Below are 15,470 nucleotides of genomic sequence, written 5' to 3'. Positions count from 1 at the left end.
TATTAGGTTTTGAGCCCTTTGCATCTTATCTGCCTTACTTAGGATGGACCCTTGGATTCATGGCTCCATATGCTTCAGGAATCATCACATCCATTATCATTAGGGTAGAAGAAAAGATCACAAGACAAAGTTTCTCAAATTACAGTCCCTAAACCAGAATCATTAACATCACTTATGAAACTGTTAGAAAGGAAAATTTATTGGGGCAGAAGCTTGGAGCAGCGCTGAAGGTGCCACTTAGTACGCTGACATCCCATATTTGGAGTGTCTGGGTTCTAGCGCCAGCACTACTCTTATTCCAGCTTCTTGCTAACATGCAACCTGTGAGGGGGCAGGAGATGGCCAAAATATTTATAACTGATAAGCATGTAGGAGACTCTACTGTTTTCCCATGTGAGTTAGCAAAGAGCTGGATAGGAAGTGGAGCAGTCAGGACTGGAATCGGCACCCATATGATATGCTGACATTGCAGGTGGTAGCTTATCCCATTATGCCACAATGCTGGCCCCAAAATACATTTTTTTAAAATATTAATTACAAAAGAGGCAAACCCCTAAATTGCTCTCAACATGAACTGTAGCTATGGGCTAAATCTCAGATATTTGTTTATTTTTTAAGTTTATTTATTTATTTTTATTTGAAATGCAGAGTAACTGAGAGAGACAGAAAAAAATCATCTTCCAGTTGTTGGTTCATTCTGCAAATGCTTAGAACTGCCAGGGCTGGTGCAGGCTAAAACCAGGAGCCAGGAACTCCATCCAAGTCTTTTAAGTGTGTGGCAGGGGTCCAAGGACTTAAGCTGTCATCTGCTGCCTCCCAGGGAGTGCATTAGCAGGAATACTGGATCCACAGCAGAGGCAGGATCCCATTCCAGGTGTTTGGATAGTGGCTGAACCCACTAAATTATGCTGCCTTCACATTAGCCATCTGTTTTTTTTTGTTTGTTTGTTTTTTGTTTTTTAAACAAGCCCCTCAAGTGATAACACTCCAGGAAGTATCCCAGAAGTTACACACATCAGTTTCCCTCACACATTCCTTTGGTCAGACTTAGTCACATGGTCAAACAGCTAAAAGGAAGGCTAGGAAAATTGATCATGTTTGAAGTATCTACAAGTCCACCTAAAAATCAGGAATTTCACTAGTTTAGGGGAGTTTGGATAATGGTAGACATAATCAGCCTGTGACACATAACCCTGAAAAGGAAGAGAGCACTACCTCTATAGAAAGCAGAATGCTGCTTTACTTTTTCCTGTAGCAATTCTACTTTTGATAAGAAAGTGTTTTGTGGGGAGCAACTCGGACTAGACTAAGTTACTGGAATTAAGACTTATTCTATGCATCTGCTCTCCCACAATATGGTGCTGGGAGAGGAGTAAACAGCTTTTACACAGCTGCCTCTCGCCAACTTGAGTGATGACCTGCAGGAGCTGATCCTGCTCCTGATTGGAGGAGAGCAGCGTGCTCGGCGTGTGGGTAGCAGAGTTGGGATTGGTGGAAGAGGACTATAAAGGAGGAGAGAGACAACATGCACCAGGAACATCTATCCGAATAACACCTGAGCAGCCCCCGAGAGAGCCGACCGGCGGTGTGCCGCTCCCCCGCGGAAGTGGGGAAAGTGGCAGGGGGAACCGCCCTTCCACGGAGGTGGAAGGGTCGGTAGCCAACCCGGGAAGAACCAGCAGCAAACCCGGGGAGGGCCGAGCAGACAAAAGAACAGCGCAGGGTCCTGTGTCGTTCCTCCGCGAAGAGGGGGAGTGACAGTGTTTTTGATTAAAAAGAACATAGTAGTTTCTTATCTGTGTTTTTGCTCTTCATTACCTGAGCTTTAACATCACCCATTGGAGAATTCTTAAATAAAAAATTCATAGGGGCAGGCATTTGGCACAGTGGTTAAGACACCTGCATCCTATATTGGAATACTAGGGTTAATGTCTTGGCTCCAGTTCTTGATACCAGCTTCCTGTTAATGCAGACTCTGGAAACAGTGGTGACAGCTCCAGGATTTGGATCCTTGCCACTCTTGTGTGAGAACCAAATTGAGTTCCCAACTTCCAGCTTCAGCCTGACAGTCCCAGCCACTGTGGGCACTTGGGAAGTGAACAAGAAGATGGAAACCCTCCCCTCCCCTCCCACTCTCCCCCACCCCAATTTAAAAGTTTATACTGGGGACTGTTCTGAGTAGCCACATGAAACTTTGTATCACCCTGCTCTATCCCACTCTTGACATGAACCACTCTTTTGTCTAAAACATCTGTGCCATCTATATTAGCCTCCTCTCTGTTACTAGCCTTCTTGGCTATAAATCAACCACTTTAGTACTACAGACTTGTATTCAAGTAATCCGTATTTTATTTAATGGTCCCAAAGTACAAGAGTAGTGATGCTGATAATTTATTACAGTATATTGTTAAAATTGTTCTAGCTGATTATTGTTAGTATTCTCTTACTATGACTAATTGATATTATCCTTTATGATAGGTATGCATGTATATGAAAACTAAATAGTTTATATATGATTTGGATCACAGTTTCAGGCATCCACTGAGGATCTTGGAATGCCTCCTCCACAGATAAAGCTATTGTACTAGTTTTCTGAGAAATTACTGGTTTTATGGCAGGTTTTTTTTGCTTATGTAATTTTTAATTGATTGGTAATGTGAATTTTCATCCCTATTTTAAAGATAAGAAAACCAAGAATTCCAAATTACAGGTATCTTACTCATGATCTCACTCATCTTGGTAGGAGTTTGACTAAAGATCAGATTTCTTTACTCAGATTTCTTTACCATTTTCATTGTATCACATTCATTTAATGAGGTCTAAAATATTTATGTTTAAGTATATCAACAAATTAAATTTCTTCTTTTCTTTTCTTGACCCCAGAACATCATTATCCTGAAAATTTCCCCACAAAATTATTGAAGACTAAATGTGAAAGAACTAAAATAAATGTTTCTGTAGCAAAACTAAGGGAACTTTACAGTTATAAAAATAATCAGAATGATATACACTTGACATTTTTCTCTATTTCTTGTTTATATCTCAATAATGAAATCTAAAATAACCAGATTTTAATAACTGAGATATGTTAATAACTCAAGATAAAGAACTGCCTACCACTAACATTTCTAAACTTTGAAGTTAAACTAATGTGACAACATAATCTTTAAGAGACAATGACAACAGACATTACATTATTGTTGCTTGTTCTTCCACTTAAAAACTGAGAAAATAGTTGTTATGACAGGAAAGTAATTAAAAGTTACTATTTACTTTTGATAGTGTGATGGGAATATTCAATTCTGTGCAAGCCACTCTTATCTGTAACCTTTTGGAAATATTCATTGCTAGAGTTCTGATAATTTTATTATTTTTAAAATACGGCAATATAGTTTACCAATATGAAATGAGATGCAACAATCAAGAGAGCACCTATTAACAGCAAGCATGCATTTTGGAACACAGAAGCAAGTTAAAAAGTCAAATGTTGGATGAAATGTCGCTCAGAGTGGATTATTATTGTGACTGGCTCCAATCTCCCATTGCTGCAGGTGTTAGCAGCACAGAGGAGGTTCTGGCCATCCTTATGAAGGCAGAGCTGGAATTCCTTTGCTCTTACTCTAACAGAAGCCACACTTCTACTCGCTGAAAAGAGCTGTTTTCAATCTCAGAAAAGTAGCTGTTTTTTGTTTTGCTTTGTTTTGTTTTCCTGACAGAGTCCTTAAGTATATAAAGGAAGAATTTGGTATAACTACTCCTGTAGGAAAGAACATAATGAATGGGACAGAAATCCTACAGCATTCTGAAGAGAGATAACAGATAAAGATAATCTATATATGGTAAATCCACGAATAAGGATGATTACAGCATGTCCCTCACAAATCTCAACTATTTTATGCATATTGTCTTCATTAATCTTCATTACCTATCGATTTCAGGGGTAGTATTTCTTTCAATTAGTATCTGAATTATAGAAATTAATTTTTAAAGCTGTAGACTTTGGTGAAATGGCTAAATATGTACCAAAAATCTGTACTCTTTTCCAAATGTAGAGTTGCCACTAGGAAGTAGCTATACAACCAGGGATTATATTTCTCAGCTTCAGTTTTTAAACTAGGTAAATCTGTTGTTTTATTCTTGCAACTGAATACAGGTGACTGTGTCAATTCCAGGTCAAGATACTTAATAAGCTAATGGGCCTTCTCCATGTTCTCTTACTTTAACAAGTGGATGAGGAAGACTGAGAACCTACAGGCTGGAGCTGTGATATCAAAGGTCTAGTTCCTTGAATCATTTTATGGAACACAGTTGCATTGCATTGCATTTCTACCTGTTAAGCATCGATATTTTCGGAAATTGTTTTTGTGGTTGGCTGCCCTATAACTTCAAAAGAGCCAACAAGTGATGAAGTAAGAAATGCAGCTAAATCTGATCCAAGACCTATTCTGGCAGGTGTGTTCCCCGTGGTAACTAGCAGATCTGAGTAGAACTGCTCAGTGTTATAATAAGACTTCTTTCATAAAGAATGCATACTTGATATTGAATAGCTCATCAATAACATTCGTAACTAGTTTTTTAACTCCTAAAAAGAGGATGCTAGTAGCTAAGCCCTGTTACTGCTGCTGCTGTTGCTGGATACACTGAGCAAAGTGATTCAATCAAATTTGGAGATGTATTTTTTTCTTTCAGATTCACTGAAAAAAAAAGTATAGGAATCAAAATTTTTATCAAGGAGATATTAGCATGCCCAAGTTTTGCTCAGGCATAAGCCCAGTGCTCCAAGACAATTCATAGAAGCCATGCATCTGGAGGTTAGGGAATACTTTTCATGTACTAATGTAGCTGAGATTTTGATCTCCATGTATCATTCCCAACCCAGCATTCACTATTATATACCCATGCTTAGCCCCACAAATGGCTATGAGTAAAATCTGAATTTACACACAGACACACAGTTAAAAATTAAGGAGAGTAAAACTTGTAAGGACTTGTAAAATCAAAACTATGCTTTTACAAATACAATTACATTAGTTAAGTTACAGGGGTGATGATATGTCAAATCAAAAAATGCCTTTTAAGCCAAAAATATATTAATTTAAAAGCATTGAGAATATTCTGGAAAACCAAATTTCCTACCACAGTGGCTCTCAACCTACCAGAATCAAGCCAGAATCAAGTCAGGTGTCCCTCATCCCCACATCCCCACCCAGAGAAGAATCAGATGTTTGCATACCTATCACACCACTGTTTCATAAGATAGACACATGTGAATTGGGCTTTTTTTTTTCAAATGGTGAATATTTCTTTATCCTAATAAACTGCAGAGCAGACACAAACACAGAGTCATCTTGAAAGAAACAGCAAACTATTTTTGAAGACTTATTTATTTATTTATTTGAAAGACACAGTGAGGGGGAGGAAGGAGAGAAGGAGAGAGAGGAGGAGGAGAAGGGAGAGCAAGATGGAGAGAGAGAGAATCTTCCATTGACTGGTTTTCTGCCCCAGTGCCTGCACACAGCCTAGGCTGAGCCAGTCTGAATCCAGGAGCCAGGAACTACATCCAGGACTCCCATATAGGTGGCAAGAACTCAAGCACTTCATCATCTGTTGCCTTCTCAGGCATATCAGCAGGGATCTGAACTGGAAGCAGGGTAGCTGGGATTCCATCCCAGGCACTGAAAAATGGGATACAGACACCCCAGGCTTAATCTGCTATGCCACACAATGCCAGCCCCACCAATAGAAAAATTAAAACATCAATAAATAGATAACAGTCAATGAGTATATAGTCAGTCTTCATTAAGCATAATAGTCATTCTCTTTAATTGTCACAATAATCCTCTAACATAATTAGTAGTGCAATATTACAGAATGGAAAACTGAAGTCTAGAAATACTAAGGATGTTTTCCAAGGTCACAAAGCTACTAAATTTTGAAATTACATTCAATTTTTTTCTCTTGGAAATAGTCTATATTTTTAAACCTCTCTATCAAATTCCTACACAGAAAACATGTATGCTTATAAGTGGTTATTCCAAACAGTCTAATTTGCCCACATTCTTGGGACCACACTGACATTGAATGGAACTGTCCTAAGAACAGTGATTGAGTGTACACAAATTTCAACAGATTTTAATATTCATGTTTATGGAGACACTGGTCCATAGTAGCATAAATCTGGTTTTTAATATTAATGGTTTCAGTTTTTGTTGGTAGCTCCCTTTGGAGTTAATATATAGAGTGGAAAATGATAAAGATTTCCTATACAATGGAATTTTCCATATTTTCAAAGAAACATTAGAGGAAAATTTATTTTACAAGTCATTCTAATGTTTGAGAAGTGATCAAGATGGGAACCATACAAGCCAAACTTCTTGAGACAGTGTTGGCTTATGACTGCTGTCCCAGTAAAACAAGGAGAAGAGAAATATTTTAATCACATGGCTTTGTGAGAATAACTATAAAAATACACAGTTTTTTGCAAATGGCTATACTTACTAAGACAGTATAAACTTAGATATTATTAGTGTCTATAATCAAGTGTTAAAAACACCCAATATTTTTCACTTTATGTTTCTGTGTGGGAACAAACTGTTGAAATCTTTACTTAATGTATGCTAAACTGATCTTCTGTAAATAAAGAGAAACGAAAATGAATCTTGATGTGAATGGAAGGGGAGAGGGAGTGGGAAAGGGGAGGGTTGCGGGTGGGAGGGACGTTATGGGGGGGAAGTCACTGTAATCCATAAGCTGTACTTTGGAAATTTATATTCATTAAATAAAGTTTAAAAAAAACACCCAATAATTCCAAAATATATTTTTATCTTTTCCTTAGTTCTAAAAGTATAACTACAATTTCTTTGAATTTGATTTCCCTTACTATCTAAAAAAGTAACTCTGAAGTCCTTAATTTTATAGAAATTATTTTTACTTGTGAAAATTTCTGTTTAGCCAATGAGTCCATTATGAATTTCAAATCCAGTACAGAATGTTTAAGACTGAAACACAATACTTAAGTTTTATATGTACTGTAACAAAGAAAACATGGTAAATAGGTGTTTCCCTTATGAAATGTAAACAAATTAAACTCAGATCATATGAGGCAATAAATTAGAATGTATTTTTAGTTACTGCAGAGTGCCATTTTCCTTCCTTTTATTATATTTTCAAATCTGATAAAATTTATACATTTGCTAGGCTGAATACATTGCCACATATTATAAATTGAGAGTAAAAAAACACATCTAGCCATTCTTTTTTTATATAGTAATGACCTACAGAACAATGATGTGAATTTATGTTGTGATCTACAAGTAAATATATGAAAAGTATAAAGCCACAATCCACATAAAATGTCTCCACTATCTTTCTCTAATTTCAAAGAGTTTCACAGCATTTGTCATAAACTGTCCCTTTCAAAAATATCTACACTAAAAGAGAATTAGCAACTTATTTCATTTTGAGATATATAAAGTGGCAAATAACTTATTGCAACTAAATAAATGTGAATTTCCCATTCTGTTTTCTAGCATGAAGAGAATATAATAATTTTGTGAAAAAGACCCTTGTTGTCTCCCTATTAGGACTAAGATATGAATAGCAATTATAATAATTAAATATAATTGCATAAAATAATTAGTACTTAAACTATCAATTGCAGTGCACTGTTCAGCAATTAAATTCACATATAAAATTTCAATATAAATTATATTCCTCTCTTGCTTTTCCAGCAAGCAGTGCAAATGATCTCCCTGTATGTTTTAAATTAAGCCAGATTTGCCTGTCTTTCTATCAGTTTTTGAAGCTAGATAGGTCATAACTTCTGAATTGGTCAACTCTCTAAGTGATTACAGTTTGATAGCTTTAGAAAATGGCCTAGGAAAGTCACTTTTCTATGTCTAGAGATTCTCAGAGTAGCAGCGCACATTGCTGTGGAGCCATGTGAACAGCTATATAAGATTTTATTAGAAGTTACATATCACAGAGTTTGAAGACAATGATACTCAGATTCAGACGAGAACAGGCCTAGAGAGCTTTGATTTCAATTTGGTTGGGTAGAGCCATTTGAAAACAATATATAGAAGTAAAAAAATGACAATCTTCTGAGATGCTAGAATTCTTAACATTTTGGGGGGAACATCAAGGAAAAAGCTATTTTGCATGAGTTCAGATTGTTTACATTCATGCTGAGACACATCTCAAGATGAAAAATAATAAAGAAAAATACATAGGCTGTTGAGTCTGGTGCCATTTTCAATTTCCACAAATTAAATTGTGACATCAATAGAGAAGTAAACTGTGAAAGATCATGTAATTTTGAGCATCTTATTAATCAGATTAATCAGCTTGGTATTTGTGAACTATGTTTCATTTAACAAATCTTTATTTTTTTCTTCATTCATGTAAGAATCAGACCTTATATTCAGACAGTTCTTGTTGGTAGAGACTTAGAGATTGTTAAAGTATGACACATTTCTCTACCAGTTTATAAATACCTGGCATCAAAACTTCCTGACTGACCACGCTGCCACACTGGTCACTTTCCTTTTTTTGGGCATTTTGTTCTTTCCATGATCTGACAAATATTCTTGACATACAAGAAGGAGGCAAGGACTCTGCTCCCGTTCTAAAGCTGGCATCTATTCAATGCATAAATGTTATAAAACAAATTGAATTCTGCTTTTAGAAAGATGTGGAGGGTAAGTCACCAGCATCCCTTTCCCAGATACACTCTTGTCAGGAGTATCAAATCTAAATGGTGACTTCAGCTAAGACCCTTTCCATATGGAACACTAAGCATTAAAACACACCAAGCCTAGGGGCCAGCGCTGTAGTGCAGTGGATTAAAGCCCTGGCTTGAAGCGCTGGCATCCCATATGGGCGCCAGTTCTAGTCCTGGCTGCACCTCTTCTGATCCAGCTCTCTGCTATGGCCTGGTATGGCAGTGGAAGATGGCCTGAGTCCTTGGGCCCCTGCACCCGTGTGGGAGAACCAGAAGGGGCTCCTGGCTTTGGATTGGCACAACTCTGGCCACTGCGGTCATCTGGGGAGTTAACCATCAGATGGAAGATCTCTCTCTCTCTGTCTCTACCTCTCTCTGTAACTCTGTCTTTCAAATAAATAAAATAAATCTTTAAGAAAAAAAAAAAAAAACAGACCAAGTCTTGGTAGGCTAAGCTAGCATTTAGCATTTGAGTGAACCAGGAACACACAACAGGAAGGAATGGTAGGTGCTTAGCATCAAAGCGCAAAGGAATGGGGTAAACACAATTTCCTTTAAGGCAGGCATTGGGATCTCAAGTGGAGGATAACCCAAACGAGTAGGAGGAACTGAGGAAGCTGGAGATAAAGCAGCATCAGAGGAAACGAAAATGTCAAATAATAAGCATGTTTCAAGAAAATTGTGTCATCGGATGGGGAAATGTGAGCTAAGGGAGTAAGAGAAGCAAAGCAGGGAGTACAAGCTGGCTGTTAGCTGTGTGCCGTTGTGCCCTTCAGACACCCCTCAGACGCAGGCAGAGATCTCTAGTAGAGGCATGAGTCCTGGGAAGGCTGAATGAGCTACTTATATGAGTGATCCTTGCTCCGTGTAAGTATTTATCAAAACAGCTGATAACACCAATTGTCTATCAACATCTAGCGAATGAAATGTCAGTATAGACTTTGGAACTGCATAAAACTTAAAATCCTGAGATTCCACAAGTGATTCTACAACATAACTAAGTGACTTAGCATCTCTGAACATGCTTCCTCAACTGAAGGTGTTAATGGGAAGTGAGGACACAGAAGGTTTTAAGTAGGGCACAGCAGGTTAGGCCACCATCTGTGGTGTTGCCATCCCCTATGGGCACTAGGTCGTGTCCTGGCTGCTCAACTTCTGATCCAGCTTGGTGCTAATGTGCCCCAAAAAACACCAGAGGATATCCAAAGCACTTTGATTCCTGGGACCTGTGTAAAGCTCCTGGCCCCTAGCTTCAGCCTGGTGCAGTTCTGGTCTTTGCAGCCATTTGGGTAGTGAACCATCAGATGGAAGATCTCTCTCTTTGTAACTCTGCCTTTCAAACAAAACTTAAAAAAAATTCTTTGGACTGGACAGAATTCAACAAATTAAAGCCATAGCAATAATTAACTTACCAAACACTGAGGAGATTTCATTAGCAGAATACCTGATACATTGCCAGATAAAACTCTTCTCTGGGGGCCAGCATTGTGACATAGCAGGTAAAGCAGTATGCTGGTGATACTGGCATACCATATAGGTGTGGATTAGTGTCCTAGCTGCTCCAGTTCCAATACAGATCCCTGTTATTGGCCTGGGAAAAGCAGCAGAAGATTGTCCAAATACCTGGGCCCCTGCACCCACATGGGAGACCTGGGTGAAATTCCAGGCTCCTAGCTTTGGCCTGGCCTAACTCCAGCTGTTGTGACCACCTGGGGAATGAACCAGCGGATGAAATATATTCTCTCTCTCTCTCTCTCTTTCTGTCTGTCTGTACTATCTCTGTCTCTCCCCTTCTCTGTGTCCGACTCTTTCAAATAAATAAATAAATCTTTTAAAAAAAGCCTCTTCATTGGTCTGAGAATGATCACTGAAGAAGAAATTAACTCTTTCCATTTTAATATGTAGACTACTGCAATGGGTATAAATTTAATCTATATTATTCAGGTGAAAATAACTTGTATATTTTTATTCTCCATTTTGAAAATCAACTAAATATGGTTCTGAGTACACACCTGTCTGGATACTGAGCTCATCCCCTTTAGTTAATGTCCAAAAGTATCTGAGTTACTTCACAAAGAAATCTTGGGGAAAAGAGATCAGCTTTCAATTAAACTGAGGCTCTCATCATCTAAATGTTTTTGGTCTGATAATCATGCCAACTCTCCAATATTAAATTTTGTTAATGAAGTCAAGATTCAGTCTTCAGATATACAGCTCTATAAGAAGTCTGGACACAAAATATTCCCACTAACACTTGCAAAGTCTTTGCTGATATGGGAGAACAGAGGAGGCTCCATGCATAGAAGCTGTACCACAAGTTTCCTACTTAATTTCAAGGAACTCACTTCACCTTGGGCCAGCAAAATCTTTACTCTTCCAGGTATTTTTCTCATATAGGCTAGGCCTTCTTGTTTTATTTTAAAGCTTTATTTACTCATTTGAAAGTCAGAGTTATATATAGAGAGGGAGAGATCTTTCCATCCACTGGTTCACTCCTCAAATGGCCACAGGTCTGGGCCAAGCCAAATTCAGGTCAGGAACCACTTTTTTTTTTTTAACATTTATTTATTTGAGAGAAAGAGATTGAGAGAGAGAGATATCTCTTCCATCTGCTGGTTCATTCCCCAAATGTCTATAAATGCAAGGGAGGAGGGCATCCTTCTGGGTCTCCCATGTGGGTGCAAGAGCCATCTTCCATTGCTTTCTCAGGTGCATTAGCAGGGAGCTAGATAGGAAGTGCAGCAGCCGGGACTCAAACCCACACCCATGTTGGATGATGGTACCACAAGCAGGCAGCAGTTTTACCCATTATTTAATAGCACCAGCTCCACCCAGGGGATTCTTCTGTCTCCAATTTGGGAGACAGGGGCCCAAACTCCTGGGCCATATTCCACTGCATTCCTAGGCCACTGACAGGAAGCTGGATTAGAAGAGGAGGAGCCAGGACGTCAATTAGTACCCATACAGGATGCTGGTGTCACAGACAGTAACTTTACCTGCCATAATGTCGACCCCATGGCTAGGCATTCATAAAGAAAAGGTGTTTAAACTCTGTCAAAGCGGTGCCTACACAGAAGCCAATGATTCTTTCTGACATGCTGGGATGAAAAGAAAACAAGTTTTTTTTTTTCTATATGACTACAAATAATCTTACAGAAATCTTAAGAGTAATGAATCCAATTTCTCAACTAATAATTGCATACTATTTAATTATTCAAAATAGTTTTAGGGGTGGTTGTTTAGACCAGCTATAAAAATGCTGGGGTTCAATACTTAACTATGGCTCTTAACTCCAGATTCTTGCTCATGCAAATTCTAAAACATGATGGTTCAAGTAATTTTGTTCTTGCTGCCCACATGGGAGATCAGGATTGAGTTCCCAGCTCCTAGCTTGGGGCAGGCCCTGTCCTGACTGTTGCAGGCATTAGAATGAACCAGCAGACAGGAGCTCTCTCTGACTCACAAACAAAATAGAGAAAAGTAATTTTAATAATATATTATGGCTTTGTCTAAATAAGGTTGGAGTTTATGAACTCAAGAGTCTTCCATAGCCTTGGCAGCTCATGACAAGAGCCTCAGGTGATTACTGATGTCATAAATAAGAGCGTCAACTGTTAAATCAACAACAGGAGTCACTGTGCACCTGCCTCCCATGTAGGATTTCTATCCTTAATGTGTTGTACTATGAGAATTAACGGTAAAAATAATCTTCAAACAGTATTTTATACTTTGTGTGTCTGTGTGGGTTCCAACTATTAAAATCTTTACTTAGTATATACTAAGTTGATCTTCGGTATATAAAGACAATTAAAAATGAATCTTAATGAAGAATGGGATGGGAGAAGAAGTAGGACATGGGATGGTATCAGGTGGGAGGGTGGTTTTGGAGGGAAAAACTGCTATAATTCAAAAGCTGTACTTTATATTTATTAAATAAATGTACAAATGCCATCTCACTAGTCCAAGTGATCAATTTCAGTTCACAACTGATCACACTGATAGGTCTAAGAGTCAAAGGGATCACACAAACAAGACTAGTGTCTGCTAATACTAACTGATAGAATCAAAAAGGGAGAGAAATATCCAACATGGGAAGCAGGATACACAGTAGACTCATAGAATGGCAGATGTCCTAAACAGCACTCTGGCCTCAGAATCAGCCCTTAAGGCATTTTGGATATGGCTGAAGAGCCCATAAGAGTATTTTAGGCATGGAAAGCCAAGACACTCTGGCAAAAAACAAACAAACAAACAAACAAAACAAAACACACCACTAAATGAAAGATCTCTGTGAGTGAGATCCCAGTGGAAAGAACAGGGCCATCAAAGAAGGAGGTACCTTTCTCTAAAGGGAGGAGAGAACTTCCACTTTGGCTATGACCTTGTCGGAATAAGATTGAAGTCAGCGAACTCAAAAGGCTTCCATAGCCTTGGTAACTCATGACTAGAACCTATGGAGATTACTGACAGCATAAACAAGAGTGTTGAATTGTTAAGTCAACAACAGGAGTCACTGTGTACTTACTCCTCATGTGGGATCTCTGTCCTTAATGTGTTGTCCAACTAGTACTGAAACAGTATTTTACACTTTGTGTTTCTGTGTGGGTGCAAACTGATGAAATCTTTACTTAATATATTCTAAATCAATCTTCTGTATATAAAGATAATTGAAAATGAATCTTGATGCGAATGGGACAGGGATTGGGAGGTCAGAGGGTTGCAGGTGGGAGGAAGTTATGGGGGGGAAGCCATTGTAATCCATAAATTGTACTTTGGAAATTTATATTTACTAAATAAAAGTTTTAAAAAAATAAAAAATAAACATAAAAAATAACTAATGAATGGCAAAACTGGAACTTTAAAGAAACTATAAAATATAGAATTATGTATTAATTAGGCATGTAAATTAGAAACATTAAAATTTATTCATCAAAATGATAAATTCTCATGTACAAAATCTTTTGACTTTCCCTATGGTGCACATTTATTCAGTGAGTATTATTAAAGTCTATTTAAAAATTTAAGTTGTTCATAATGTTAAATAATGAAATGTAACTTAAGAATATAAAAATTGATGGCAACAAATAGCATACATATAGTATGTATATGTGTGTATATTGATTTTTTTTTGACAGACAGATTGGCCAGTGAGAGAGAGAGAGAGAGAAAGGTATTCCTATTTTTGCCGTTGGTTCACCCTCCAATGGCCACCGCAGCCGGTGCGCTGTGGCCAGCGCACCACGCTGATCCAATGGCAGGAGTCAGGTACTTATCCTGGTCTCCCATGGGGTGCAGGGCCCAAGCACTTGGGCCATCCTCCACTGCACTCCCTGGCCACAGCAGAGAGCTGGCCTGGAAGAGGGGCAACCAGGACAGAATCCGACGCCCCGACCGGGACTAGAACCCGGTGTGCCGGTGCCGTAAGGTGGAGGATTAGCCTAGTGAGCCATGGCGCCGGCCTGTATATTGATATTTATGTCTTCTAGTAAGCCATGCAACTTAATACACTGCAAAGAGTAGGTTAACGGTAATTTTAATATAACACTGCATGAAATTTTGATACATTATCATAAATATATTTAATATGTGTTAAATTTTCATATTTTGTAAAATTGGTGAATTTCAAAATTATTTTTACTACATGCAAAACAGGTAGACTATAACTTGAGGAAGGCTAATTTACACACATATAAACTATAACATAATATAAATATTGAATGAGGTGAGACCTTTTGTATACTTTTCAAAAGTTGTAAATTTCATTATAAAGAAGACAATATTATAGTTCAAGACTTGGTAACAGCTATTATGTAATTATTTTGTAATAATCCAATAATTTCAAGAGAACATTCAAATAATTTAATTTATAATGGCATCATATAAACAAAAGCTCCCAAATATGAATCCTCAGTTTTATCTCATCAACTTCAAAGGGCAGGCTTCTCAATTTATTTTACTTATATTAGGAAAATATAATCACAGGTTATTGAAAGATGAAAAATATTTCTGAGCCATAAAATAAAATAACATCAAATTTAACTGAAACAGAAACAAAAATCCAATGATAATACAAATTTTAACTCATACTACCTCACCATTTTATTTGAGTATGTAAGGTAAATTATACTAAAAACAAACTACTGTGATGTCTAACTCACATAAATCATGTATCTCGGAATGCTGGATATTATTCATTACTCTTGCAGTAATTTGCTTAAGCTTGTATCCAAGCATTTTATCAGAAAATTACTGTGCGTGAACATGTTGGCAATATACTATGTCACTTCATAGTTATAATAGAATTACTGTGTGTGTGATATAAATTTTATGATTCGGTTTGTCAAAGATTTTCATTCCCATCACTTATGTTATGATTTTCTCTGAATAAAATGTGCAGTTGTCAAGAAGAGAAGATATATTCCTGAGTCATGAGACTATGTTTAAAGGTAAAATTAAAAATTAATCTTTCACATTATGATCATACATGTATAAATGAAATAATCATTTTTCACAAAATTTTGACTTACTTGGTAATATTAAGTTAAATACAGGGGAAGTTATAAATTATTGGAAGTTATTTTGAAATACAACTTTTTGAAAATATTTATTTGAAAGGTAGAGATAGACAATGAGAGAGATCTAACTACTGGTTCCTTCCTCAAAAGGCTACAATAGTCATGGCTGGCCAGGTGGAAGCCAGGAGCCAGGAACTCTACGTAGGTCTACAAAATGTGTGGCAGGGACCCAA

At 37.5% G+C, this 15,470-nt stretch overlaps 1 protein-coding gene across 5 annotated transcripts in view; it reads right to left on the bottom strand.

Moving 5' to 3' along the window:
* The window catches only part of EPHA6 (EPH receptor A6), a 1,031,027-nt gene that overhangs the window by 692,186 nt on the left and 323,371 nt on the right, over positions 1–15,470 (bottom strand). The window lies entirely within an intron of this gene.

This window comes from Oryctolagus cuniculus, chromosome 4 (genome assembly GCF_051225735.1).
Source record: "Oryctolagus cuniculus isolate XC-2025 breed Fujian yellow rabbit chromosome 4, ASM5122573v1, whole genome shotgun sequence".
Classification (NCBI taxonomy): domain Eukaryota; kingdom Metazoa; phylum Chordata; class Mammalia; order Lagomorpha; family Leporidae; genus Oryctolagus; species Oryctolagus cuniculus.
Note: the sequence above shows the minus strand (reverse complement) of the source record. Positions and strands in the feature narration are given on the sequence as shown.